Source organism: Engraulis encrasicolus, chromosome 11, assembly GCF_034702125.1.
Source record: "Engraulis encrasicolus isolate BLACKSEA-1 chromosome 11, IST_EnEncr_1.0, whole genome shotgun sequence".
Taxonomy (NCBI): Eukaryota; Metazoa; Chordata; class Actinopteri; order Clupeiformes; family Engraulidae; genus Engraulis; species Engraulis encrasicolus.
This window is the reverse complement of record NC_085867.1, coordinates 8,108,979-8,121,557: the sequence shown is the minus strand read 5'-3', so window position 1 is coordinate 8,121,557 and position 12,579 is coordinate 8,108,979.

The window sequence follows — 12,579 nt, the reverse complement described above, 5'->3', positions numbered from 1 at the left end:
AATGTAATGTAATGTTGGCCTTATGTAATGCAATAAATTACTAGTCACTTTGACCCATTAGTAAGTATGTGATGGCTAGTAAGATAAACATCTACTAGCCATTTTGAAAAAAAGATGAATTAATTTAGATTGCATGTATTGAGTGAGGGGGGGCCTTTCACATGACTTCGTCCCGGGCCCCTGCCTTAGCTGTCACCGGCCCTGACAGCTCTGCTCTGCTCTGCTGACAGGTGGTGTCACTAGAACCATCGCCAGCGCTGATCCCATCCCACCCGACCCATCTGCCCATACTGCAGGGCCGGGGTCATAGTCTGGTGGTGCCATTACACAGTAAACCCTGAGACTGGACTGGGGGAGAAATAGGGCATGGGCACTTTTGGATTAAAGGGGGCCCTCCTAAGTAGTGGTGCAGAACTGACTCACTCGCATTTCTGAAAATAGGGGCCCACAAGGGTGCGGGACCCACCGGGAAATGCCTGCTATACCAGATGGACAGTCCAGCCCTGCCTGAGATGATAGAAAATGACAGCAAATGGAGAGGTCAATTTCCTCAGAGCAGGGGGAAGGAGGACGAGGAGACGAGGAGATGAGGAGGCCCCCGTAGGAGGCTTTGGGGGCACACTGGGATTGCTCTCAACACACACACAGACACATGAACGCACGCACGCACGCACGCACGCACGCACGCACGCACGCACGCTCGCACGCACACACACACAGATATCATGGATGCATGCACACACACACACACACACACACACACGCACACACACACACACACACACACACACACACACAGATATCATGGATGCACGCGCACACACACACACACACACACACACACACACACACGCACACACACACACACACATACACACACACACACAAATGGATGCACGCACACACACACACACACACACACACACACACACACACACACACACACACACACACACACGCACACGCACACGCACATACACACACACACACACACACACACACACACACACACAGCAGGATTACGTCGGCCACTTGAGAGCTAAAGGATGCCATTTAGAACTGAGTAATGACCTGAGTGTTCTCTTATTCACTCTGTGTTAGCTGCTCTTTTGTATAAAAGCATTTTCAGGTAAAAACGGAGTGTGTGTACTGAATGACAGCTTAACAGTAAAAGGATTTAAGGGAGAAAGGGGTAACAAAGTGCTCGGTAAATGCTAGAATCGTTTAAAGACATCCGAGCAGCACTGTAGGCCTACAGCCTAAACAGTTCGGGTAATTGCACAGCCAATAAATCCCTGGCTTTATCATGTTTAATAATGAAATTATTCTTTATATTACCAGCCAATCACATATAATATGCAGAACATTTTTTTCGCAACAAAACAATAGATAAAGAGACAGACAGACAGAGAGACAGACAGACAGACAGACAGACAGACAGACAGACAGACAGACAGACAGCACAGAGCAGAAGAAGAAATGCCTTTAAACTAAGAAATACCTTTGGGGGGGGGGGGGTGCTGTCCAGGTGTGAGAAAGGTAATAGAATGTTTCTTCTTTTACTCAAACTGAAATGGAAAAGGGGCCCCTTATAATTAGCGGCGCAGAACTGACTCACCAAATTTCAGCCAGAAAAGACTCGGACAGACAGGAATCAAATTTGCTTGTTTAATGAAGAAGATAACAATGAAATTGGTTGTGGAATATAATTATTTGGCGGGGGCCCAATCGTCAGCCCGGGTCAGCAAGGATGGATCCAGATGAGCCTGCTGAGGTTTTGCTGCAGGAACTGTACTGGACCTTTAACCCCCGGGTGGAGAATGGGCCCAACTGGTGGTGGCGGGGAAGGTAGGAGGGTATTTTTGACGTCGGCACCTGAAGCAGCGAGAAGGGTGAGTCAGACACGTCATTTTAAACATGTGAGGCTGGCCTCTGATTGGCCGCGGCATGATGGATGATAATTGAGTCCTTCCTGGCAGAACTAACGCAAGCTACATGTATTTTTTTTTTTAAACATTTCTGAAAATAGGGGCCCACGAGGGTGCTGGGTCCACCGGTAAATGCCCGCTATGCCACATGGCCAGTTCAGCCCGTGTCAAGCACATATCAGGTCGACTTGCTTTCGTTCAAAGGACATCTGACAAAAAGGCTAGCATGAGCTCCATCATTACCATGGTAACTACCTGCTGGACTCCAATCAGGGCTGCTGAAAGGGGGGCAGGTGTAGTGTAGAGTAGTGTAGCGTACCGCTAGTGTAAAATTGCTAAATGTGGCCAGAGTTGGCCCTACCGTACAGTAGCTCTGATGGTAGGGCACTAGACTGCTCTGCTGACGACCCGGGTTCGATTCCGGCTTGGGTCATTTGCCGATCCCTCCCTGTCTTTCTGTCTCCACTCATTTCCTGTCTGTCTCGAACTGACTCGAATGACTTTCTCTTCCGCACACAGACTTAACATGCGGTATTTTTGATAGCTCTCGACAGCATAACACTGATGGTGTATGAATTCACACTTGAATTTTTGTTCTTTATTGCTTAGGCTTATACAGCTATGTGCTGTATCTATGACCCTAGGGCTTAGCCGTGTGCATAGCGGGTGGATATTCTAGCACATTCTTTTTGAATCAACCTCATTCCATTGCAATGTAAGATTTCATTAGGTTCAATTCCCTTAACCTTCCTTGCGTGTGTAGGCTTCCTTGCGGCTCAGCACAAGGCCACAGCTCATGATTCTAGTCACACACGTGTGCAGTACTACAAGCAACAAGGGCTTTTAAAATAAATAAATAATAATAATTGGCTACTCTACAGGTTGGAGGAAGATTTCTTACTTTATAAGTGGGCGGAAATGAGTTTGACACCCCTGTGCTTTATATTATGTCCTATGTGAACAACAGAGGTGTCTCACTTCTGCAAATCTGCATGGTGTGGCCCCAGCTGATGGAAAGCAAATTCAGAAGTCATGTTCAACTAGTGATGAGCTGATGGAATGACCCAGGGGGTTCAAACTTCAAACTGTTACAACAAAGTCGCGGGTTAAATAAACTAAATATTTATTTTTAAAAAATGAACTAAATTTGTGCGTACTGTACACACCCGTAATAGCCATATTTAAATTTCACACACACATTCCCATCATAGTCCAAAATAAAATGTCCCTGCACATATTCTGTTGCATATGTTTCAGCTGTTTCACTGAGTCTTATTGACTACATGTATATTAATGGTGTATGTGGGCCAACTGTAATACACCTTTGAAATGATCTTGTCGGCAACATAATACCACTCCGTGGGCCAGATTTGACCCCCGGGCCTGAGTTTGACATTCCTGGAATAACCAAATCTTAATCTCCACCAAATCCAACAGTGTGCTGTGAACCAAAGTATGTCTGAAGAAAAGGAAACCCGTTCTGGTCAAGCATCAGAGTCTCAAGTGTTATTGACTGCCTGTCATTGACCCCCTGTGACCTCCTCTTGTCTCCTGTCTTCTGCTCTCCTTCAGTCTCCTTCCCCTCTCTTCTCTGTGGTGGCCAGCCATGGGGAGGGGAGGGGTCAGGGTTGCCAGATGAGACTGATGATTTCCAGCCCCAAAAATGCTCAAAACCTGCCTGGAAACACTAAATCCCGCCAAATTTGAACTGAATTCTATTGTTTTCTATGGCTATAACTTCGCAGAAAAACCTGCCCAAATGCCCTTTTTGCCCATTTTTACCCGCAGACGGCCTTCCTAAGCAGACCAATTGGGAGGCAACCCGCTACACTAGATGGGGTGTCAAAGGGCTGGAAAGTGCTGTCCAGTGTCTCTGGGGACCCTAAAAAAGACAAATTACCATGCTGAAGGAAAACGTCAACAAATGCCCCTTTTTGATCAATCGATGTGCATTTTTCAAGATGAAGATATAGTTTGTGTTGAAAGCACAGGTTGCATGCATGCATTTCGTTGGCTGAAAGGGGAATAGTTTTCAGTTTCTGAGGCCTAATAAATGAGAATGTGGTCAGTTGAAGAAAACTGTAAAAGAAAATAATCTTTCTAGAGCAAACCTGATGACGCATTGGGCGAAACGTTTTGTTCGCTCCGAAAAAATAAAGTAAAGAAAAGTAAGCAGTGTGGGTGTCACTAATTAGCATTTTTAATGATAAAAATATATGCCCATTTGACATTGCAAACACAAGTTACATATGTCCATTTCTTTTCAAAAAGCTTCTTAACCACTGAATGACACAGACATGCCGCTGTTGATGGTGGTGTCCATTCTCTGGGGACCTCATAAAAGAGACATCATCAGGTTAAACAGCGGCACGGCCCACTTGCAACTTGTCTCCATATTGACCTCGGGGGACGGAAAGGTCACGACCTCAAGGGCGAAAGGTCAGGGAGTGCTGCTTGACCCTCAGTTTAGTTTATGGTTGTGACTCAATCAGCTCCTGATGATGAATCACTTACAGAGGTGTCAAAAAGTAAATGTAAAAGTACTTTTGTGGTGTAATTACAACATTAGCACATGGCATTACATAGCAGTTACAGCGTTTACTCCATTGTACTTAATCAGATGCAAAGACTGTGTTGTGACTGAAATACACTGAAAATCTAAAAAGGACCCACCACACACTTGATCCGACCTGTGCAGATTTAGCTGATCGTAGGACAAGTACATGGGTCTAGTGGTTACTCGGATAAGTTACTTGTGTTGAAAGGAAACTGTGTTTCTTTTTTGCTTTTGGCACCTCTGATCACTTGTAGCTTTGGGCACAATTCCTGGTGCTGAACAAAAAAGAACCATCCTGCCGCACTGCTCCCTTTCGGGCGCCACTGGGGACTGCCCTCTTGCACGGGTAAGGCATAAATGCAATTTCGCTGTGGAATGCTGTGTCACAATGACAATGGGACTTGGAGTTTCCCAGATGGGCTTTCACTTCACATTATCTTAACAAGTAGTCTCCAAACGTCAGTGATTGCCTAATAGAATGAAAGTACAACGCTATTGTCAAACTCAAATTCAATTTTGTTGGAAAGTCTGGCATACACGCTGTAAACATTTTCTCCGCCAACTTAAAAATATAAACCAATCTGCTGCCAGAGACGTATTGAGTTCATTCAACTTGCAGGCCATGTGTTGTGTCTGAATTATTGCATAGAGTTCACAAAGAAGAACATAGGAGCCCATGCACACTGCTTCAGCCCTTGTGCTGCTCACAGTCCTGGGGTCCGTTTCTCGATTCTTGTCGTTGCTAACCGTCTGAAGACCGTCTGAAGACCGTCTTAAGACCGTCTTCCGTTCCCTTGGATTTAGTGGTGAGCGTCGCTGTCGACAGAGAGTTGAATCGCTCTTACGAAGGACGTTGCTACCGTCGTTAGCAAAGACGCTTTCGAGATACGGACCCCAGGATAGCAGAATGAAGACAAACTGGGCTGATGCTCAGTGACTAGACCTAGGGATGACCGTAACACTCAGCATACTTCTATAGGGTTTTTTTGTTTTGTTTTGGGTTTTCTTTTTACATTTTTTGGTGCACAAAGTGTCTGACATTTCGACACACCTGCGTCTTCCTCAGAGTAAAAAAAAACAAAAACGTTTTTGACTCTGAGGAAGACGCAGGTGCATTGAAACGGCAGTCACTTTGTGCACCAAAAACCTAAAAAAAACCTCTGAAAGTATGCTCAATGCTCAATGCCCGTGTCACCTCAGCACAGTGTACTGATTGGAAGCCTGGCCTGGGCCATTAGCATGACAAAGCCTGTGGAGCATGTGAACTTGGGGGACCTCCCGACCCTGCCGCTGCCGTCGGCATGTGAATGGGACCCTGGTCTCAACCACACACACACACACACACACACACACACACACACACACACACACACACACACACACACACACACACACACACACACACACACACACACACACACACACACACACACACACACACCCACCCATACTCATACGAACACCCACACCCAGCTCACACAGACACCCACCCACCCATAGCCACACACACACACACACACACACACACACACACACACACACACACACACACACACACACACACACACACACACACACACACACACACACACACACACACACACACACACACACACACACACACACACACTCACACGGACACCCACCCATACTCACACAGACATACACACACCCTGTACTCACACGGACACCCACCCATACTCATACAAACACCCATCCACCAATACTCACACACACACACACCCACCTCACACACACACACAAGCATACATACCCACCTCACACACACACTCACCCACCCATACCCCCCCACACACACACACACACAGCCCACCAGGGGCGTAGCAGCAAATTTTGGGCCCAATATGTACATTCAGCTCCATCGCCCCCCCCAGCCATATTCATAAATCGGACTGTGTGTGGGCCCCCTATATACTTGGGGCCCTGGTGGTGACCCACACGGACATCCACCACACCCAGCCCACACAGACACCCACCCATGTCCATGTCCACACCCACAGCCACACACCCTCTTCATCCATGGCTAGATTTAATGGGTAATTTTTTATATGCTTTTCAGGGCTGTCTCGTTTAGGGTTGGGGGGGATTGGGGTGGGGGCTGGTCTTCAGGGCCTCTCTGTCCTTCTCTCTCTCTCTCTCTCTCTCTCTCTCTCTCTCTCTCTCTCTCTCTCTCTCTCTCTCTCATCCTATCATTCCCTTACTTCCCTTCCCGCCTTTCCCTCTTGTCTTTCTCTTCCAAACACTACCCCCCATAAGAGCGAGCGAGTGAGTGAGTGAGTGGGGTGTCGTTCACATGCAGCACAGGCAGGCGGGCTGACGGGTGAGGAGGAGACACAACCAGCAGCTGCAGTCTAGACTGCTGGAGAGGGGGTGGTGGGATGATGATGGAGAGGAGAGGAGGATGGATAAAGCAAGCAAAGAAGAGAAGAGAAAGAGAAGAGGGAGTTGTGGGAAGAGGAAAGAAGAGAAGAGAGTGGGAGGAGAGTGATGGAGATGATGAGATGATAAAGAGATGATGGCTGTGTGTGTGTGTGTGAGAGAGAGAGAGAGAGAGAGAGAGAGAGAGAGAGAGAGAGAGAGAGAGAGAGAGAGAGAGAGAGAGACAGAGAGAGAGAAAGAGACTGAATTAAATTGGAGGGTCAGAGGAGAGTGGCCCAAGAAGGCTACAGGGGGAGTGTTGACATTTTCTGTTATACTTACAAGTCAATCAGCATCAAGCAGTGCAGTCTGGGAAGTAATGAGGGATTACCAGAAGGGTGATATAGCAAGACAGGGAGGGACTGGGACCACAAACAAGCCCGGGCATTTTAGGCAAAAACAACAGCACCTCACCCATAACTCCATACATACAGTACAATCATGATGGGCTCTGTCTACTGTTTATTAAGGATGCACCGATGGGCCGCCGCATCTTCTAAATTGTGGGCCGATCTCTGAGGGAAACCTGCAAACAAACAAAAGCTTCGTCTCCCGATGACTCGCCCCCACCGGGAAAATTCCCTGTATGCCAGATTACCAGTCCAGACCTGGATATTGCAGACAGGGATGGGGGCAAGAAACAAATGAAGACCAGCAAGACATGAGAACAGAGGAACGACAGGAGACACACACTACCCCCCATCTCTCTCTCTCTCTCTCTCTCTCTCTCTCTCTCTCTCTCTCTCTCTCTCTCTCTCTCTCTCTCTCTCTCTCTCTCTCTCTCTCTCTCTTCTCCACTCTGCTAGAACCTTCTTGCCTCCCTTAATGTCAGGACAATATCATTAGATTGAATTTTAGAGTACACTTATTCCAACTCAGTGCGGCCTCAAATGTCTCCTTGCAGACCGTCCCCCCAATGATCTCAAACAGTGAACTTAGCTGACCCCAATCAACAGACCAAAAGCTCAATTTCCACCTGGAAGCGATAGACATTAGATCTAATCATAATAATCATGATGTGAAAAATACGTTCTCCTCAAATCTACCAAACCTTTTACAGAGTGCAATCGAAGTATTCGACTGGCACATACTCCCCAGACAAATAGAAGAGCACTCAAGTTCAAGTTCAAAAGTTTATTGCCATGTGGATGTAGTCGACTGGATTTTTTCTTGGCATATCCCCAAACATTAAATACATACAATTGACAAGCACACAACAGCAAGGCACATTATAAACAGTAAATATAAATAAGGACATAACAATTGACAGAAAGGGTCCCAGCAGTCATTGGATAGCAGTTAAATTACAGATAGTGTTAAAGAGTGTTAAAGAGCATTAGAGATAAAATGCATAGGGAGTGGAAGTTATAGCATGTTGAAATGTCTGATGGTCAGAGGGTATGTGCTGTTCTTGAATCTGGATGTGGATGATGTGATGCTTCTGTATCTTTTACCTGATGGGAGGAGGTTAATTAGGTGGTGTGCTGGGTGTGAGGAATCGGCTGATTTTCCTTGCCTTTCTGGTAACCCGTGATGAGAAGAGGGAGGAGAGGGAGGGGAGGTTGGCGCCTGGACAGGGGCGCAACTAGTATATGCGACGTATTTTATTTTATTTTATTTGTAGTTTATTTGGCAGGGACAATGCAGTGCACATTGTTACAAACATGACATGGCAAAGCCATGACACAACTTGCAGATGTGAATACATGGAAGGTTTATAGCTAGATAGCTAATTTGCAACCTCAGTCCCTGATCAGGCTACCTACTCTAATAATACATATAAATCATCTAAAAGTACAATTGTACAATACAGTATACAAGACAATAATAAGCCAACTTGAAACATGCTCCCTATAATATAAAAGCCTTGTGCATTAAGAAAAAAACAAGATGATGATGGTGACCTATATATGCTGTGTGTGCATGTGTGTGTGTTAACTATTGTGTGTTATGATTACATTTTTGGTTTTCCTTCAGCCAGTGTTTCAGTTGTCTGTTAAATGTTTTAAACTCTGTTTGGATTTTTATTACAGTTGGTAAACTGTTCCACATTTGAGTTCCAATAACTGAGAAACTAGACTGACCAAAAGAAGTTTTGCGCACCTCTGCAATGCAGTTACCATTCACTGCTCCTCTGGTGGCCGCTCTTCTTGAGCTTATTTTTGTTACAAATGGACACAGTACAACAGGAGCAATATTGTTTGCACATTTAAAAATGAGTTTAAGAAAAGAGAACTTCATAAAATTCTCAAAGCTTAAGAGGTTATATTAAGTAGGACATGGAGTTCATGGCCCTGCATACCATGCACTCACAGATAGAAACAACAGACGATTTGAAGGACATTTTGCCAGTGAACTCTGTATTTGTTCCAGGAAGGACACACACACACACACACACAGCATGCAGAACATCATGGATGAACACACACACACGTACACACACACACAATCCAAATTTGGTTTAAAAGGAGTCCAATACAGCACTAGAATCTTCTGTTCATAATGTCCTAAGGATAAAGGTGGCACCTGCGTTTCCATATGAAGAGGCTCCCAATGATGCAAGATATTGAGCAAAATTTTGTGAATTGCTTGGCCCTTCTTTTTGTCAGTCCACAGATCTGAAGACCACGCAAACATAGTACGCGTTGCAGGGGGGCGCCAGAGAGAGGGGGGCACCAAAGAGATATACTTGCACATAACAAATGATTATTCGTTCTTTTTTGGGGGGGTGGGGGTGGGGGGGGTGTGGAGAGCAAAATAGTTCTTGCATACCCCCCCAGAAAGGAGTAGTTGCGCCCCTGCGCCTGGCATACTGCAGTCTGGTGTACCAGCCATCTGTCTGCACAGTACTGTATACAGCCCCACAAAGCAAAACAGGCAGTAACTGCACACACACTAGCTCCGACCTGAGTAAAATGCCATGTGCCATGTTTTGCTTCTCTATATTAACTAAAGTTGTGATAGGCCACCGCTCATCTGTTTAGATAAGAAGGTGCAGGATTCAGTAGACATTTCTGTATAAAAAGGAGACAAACTTCAGGTCTTTCTTGTACAAAGAAGCTTTACTTGACTTGCAAGCTTTCGGTCCTTAGACCTTGATCAGGCAGCTGTCTGATGAAGGTCTAAGGACCGAAAGCTTGCTTCTCTTTATTACCTTTATCCTGGGCCTATCCAAAGCTATCCACAGCCCTGAGCATAGGATATAGTATATAAACATGAATAGGTAAGAGAAGCATAGTAGGATATGAATATGAACACGAATATGTTAAGCTCTTATACTGCGTTCTCTCTTTAGTCCTGCAGCTTATGTATATAGGCTAGTAGCTAAAAGGCCCAAAACCTCAAAGAATGTAGAATGTAGAACACTTTCACTGTAGAATGTAGAACACTTTCAAAGTTGAAAGATAAGAAGCCTTGGGGCTTCAAAGGCCCACTTGAACTCCATGTCCTACTTAATCAGGAGGATTTCAGAAGAGGACTGCACTCCAGCAATAGGCCTATACGTAGCAGAGCAAGGTTTTATTCATTTCAAGAGCCTTCCTTTACATACCACACACTCACAGAAGAGGATTGCACTCCATCAATACAGTATAACAGAGCAAGGTCTTCTGTTCTTCAATTGAAGAGCCTGCTTTTACATACCATCAGGCAAGCCGTAAAGGAGGGACAAAGGGGTCTGCTATCCCGGGCTCAGGGAGATGGCCCCCCCAAATTTCAGTCCTCATTACATTGTATGTATTGTATCAGGGGCCCTTTCAAATGACTTTGCCCCAGGCCCGGAAAAAGCTGTCAGCGGCCCTGCATGCCATACACTCACAGATAGATACAACAGACGATTTGAAGGACATTTTGCCAGTGAACTCTGTATTTGTTCCAGGAAGGACACACACACACACACGCATGCACACATGGATGAACACACACACACACACACACACACACACACACACACACACACACACACACACACACACACACACACACACACACACACAAATGTATAATAATATACAGCATAATGTACTATGTTACTATGATTTGCTCTCCAAATCATTGGGCTATGTAATATGACTTCACAGGGTCACCCCATAGCATGTCGTGTGAGTTAGTGGTGCGTTAGCCAGGGGCAGAAGCCACAGCTGGTATGTGCTGCACTCAGCTGGGGTGAGTTGGGCAATGTTGTGCATGAGTGTGTGTGTGTGTGTGTGTGTGTGTGTGTGTGTGTGTGTGTGTGTGTGTGTGTGTGTGTGTGTGTGTGTGTGTGTGTGTGTGTGTGTGTGAGAGAGAGAGAGAGGGTGTGTGTGTGTGTGAGAGAGAGAGAGAGAGAGAGAGAGAGAGAGAGAGAGAGAGAGAGAGAGAGAGAGAGAGGGTGTGTGTGTATGTTAGATAGTGTGTGTGTGTGTGTTTGTGTGTTTGTGTGTGTGTGTGTGTGTGTGTGTGTGTGTGTGTGTGATAATGTGTGATAGCGTGTGTGTGTGTGTGTGCGCGTGTGTATGTGTGTATGCGTGTGTGTGATTGTGTGTGTGTGTGTGTGTGTGTGTGTTGATCAGACCACCCCAATGATGCTCCTTTGCTTTCTGCAGGCGATCAGCTTCTCCATCTGTGTCATGCCCACTCTGTGCAACTCTGCAGCAGGGTTGCCAGATGAGGCTCATGATTTCCAGCCCAAATAATATGTAATGGAGGTGATCCCGCACAGTTCGTCCCCCTCGGGGGCCGCAAACCTGTCACCTCGTCAACTACATCGATTTGGGAATGGGAGGCACAGTACAATACCACTGAGCTAAAGGGCCAGTCCGATAGCACAACACTACCGCACTGTATTGAGGCTTCCGGAGGGAGGTTTACTAACGTTCCACGCCACACTCTGCTAGTTGGCCTCCGTTACAAATGCTCAAAACCCACCTGAACGCACTAAATCCCGCCCAGTTTGAACTAAAATGTATTGATTTCTATGGCCATAAATGTGCAGAAAACCCCACGAAGTCCCTTTTACCTGTAGACGGCCATCCCAAGCAGCCCAATTGGGCGGGAAACCGCCTAATCTGGCAACACTGCGCTCCACCATAAGGACCCCATGGCTACATGGTCAGATGAATTATAGGGTGCATCCCAATGTGCGTACTCCCGTCCTCCACTTGTGCTTGGATCCTCGCGTTTTGCTGATGCTCCGCCTCTGTGGAGAAAATAATGGTCAACTTCGCCTGCAAGTGATGCTCAGCTGTGGCCTAGTGGTTAAGGACTTACAGTTTTTCTCAATTGGTTTTGTACATTTCTCGAATCTTGCTCGCATTTTGCAAAACATAACGTTCACTTCCAAAAAAGATTTAACAAGTGGCAAAACACCATGGATGACCTGCAAAACCCAATCTCCTGCTCAAAACCCTTGGCTAATCTCTCAAAACCAGGTTTTTGTGTCTGTGAACGTGTCAGAGCCATCAAAATGGTATGTCACTGTGTAAATGTTTTGGGGAGTGAGATCTTTTATGGATTATCACAACAAAGCATTTTGCAGAACACGACAAAATCAATAGATAATGTACAAAAACACTGAGAATTGTACACAACCATTTGCATGGTGATGAAAGCATTTGCTAAATGCTGAAAACTACGAGAAACGTATTTTACCATGAGTACAGGTAACAGCAGGAAGTC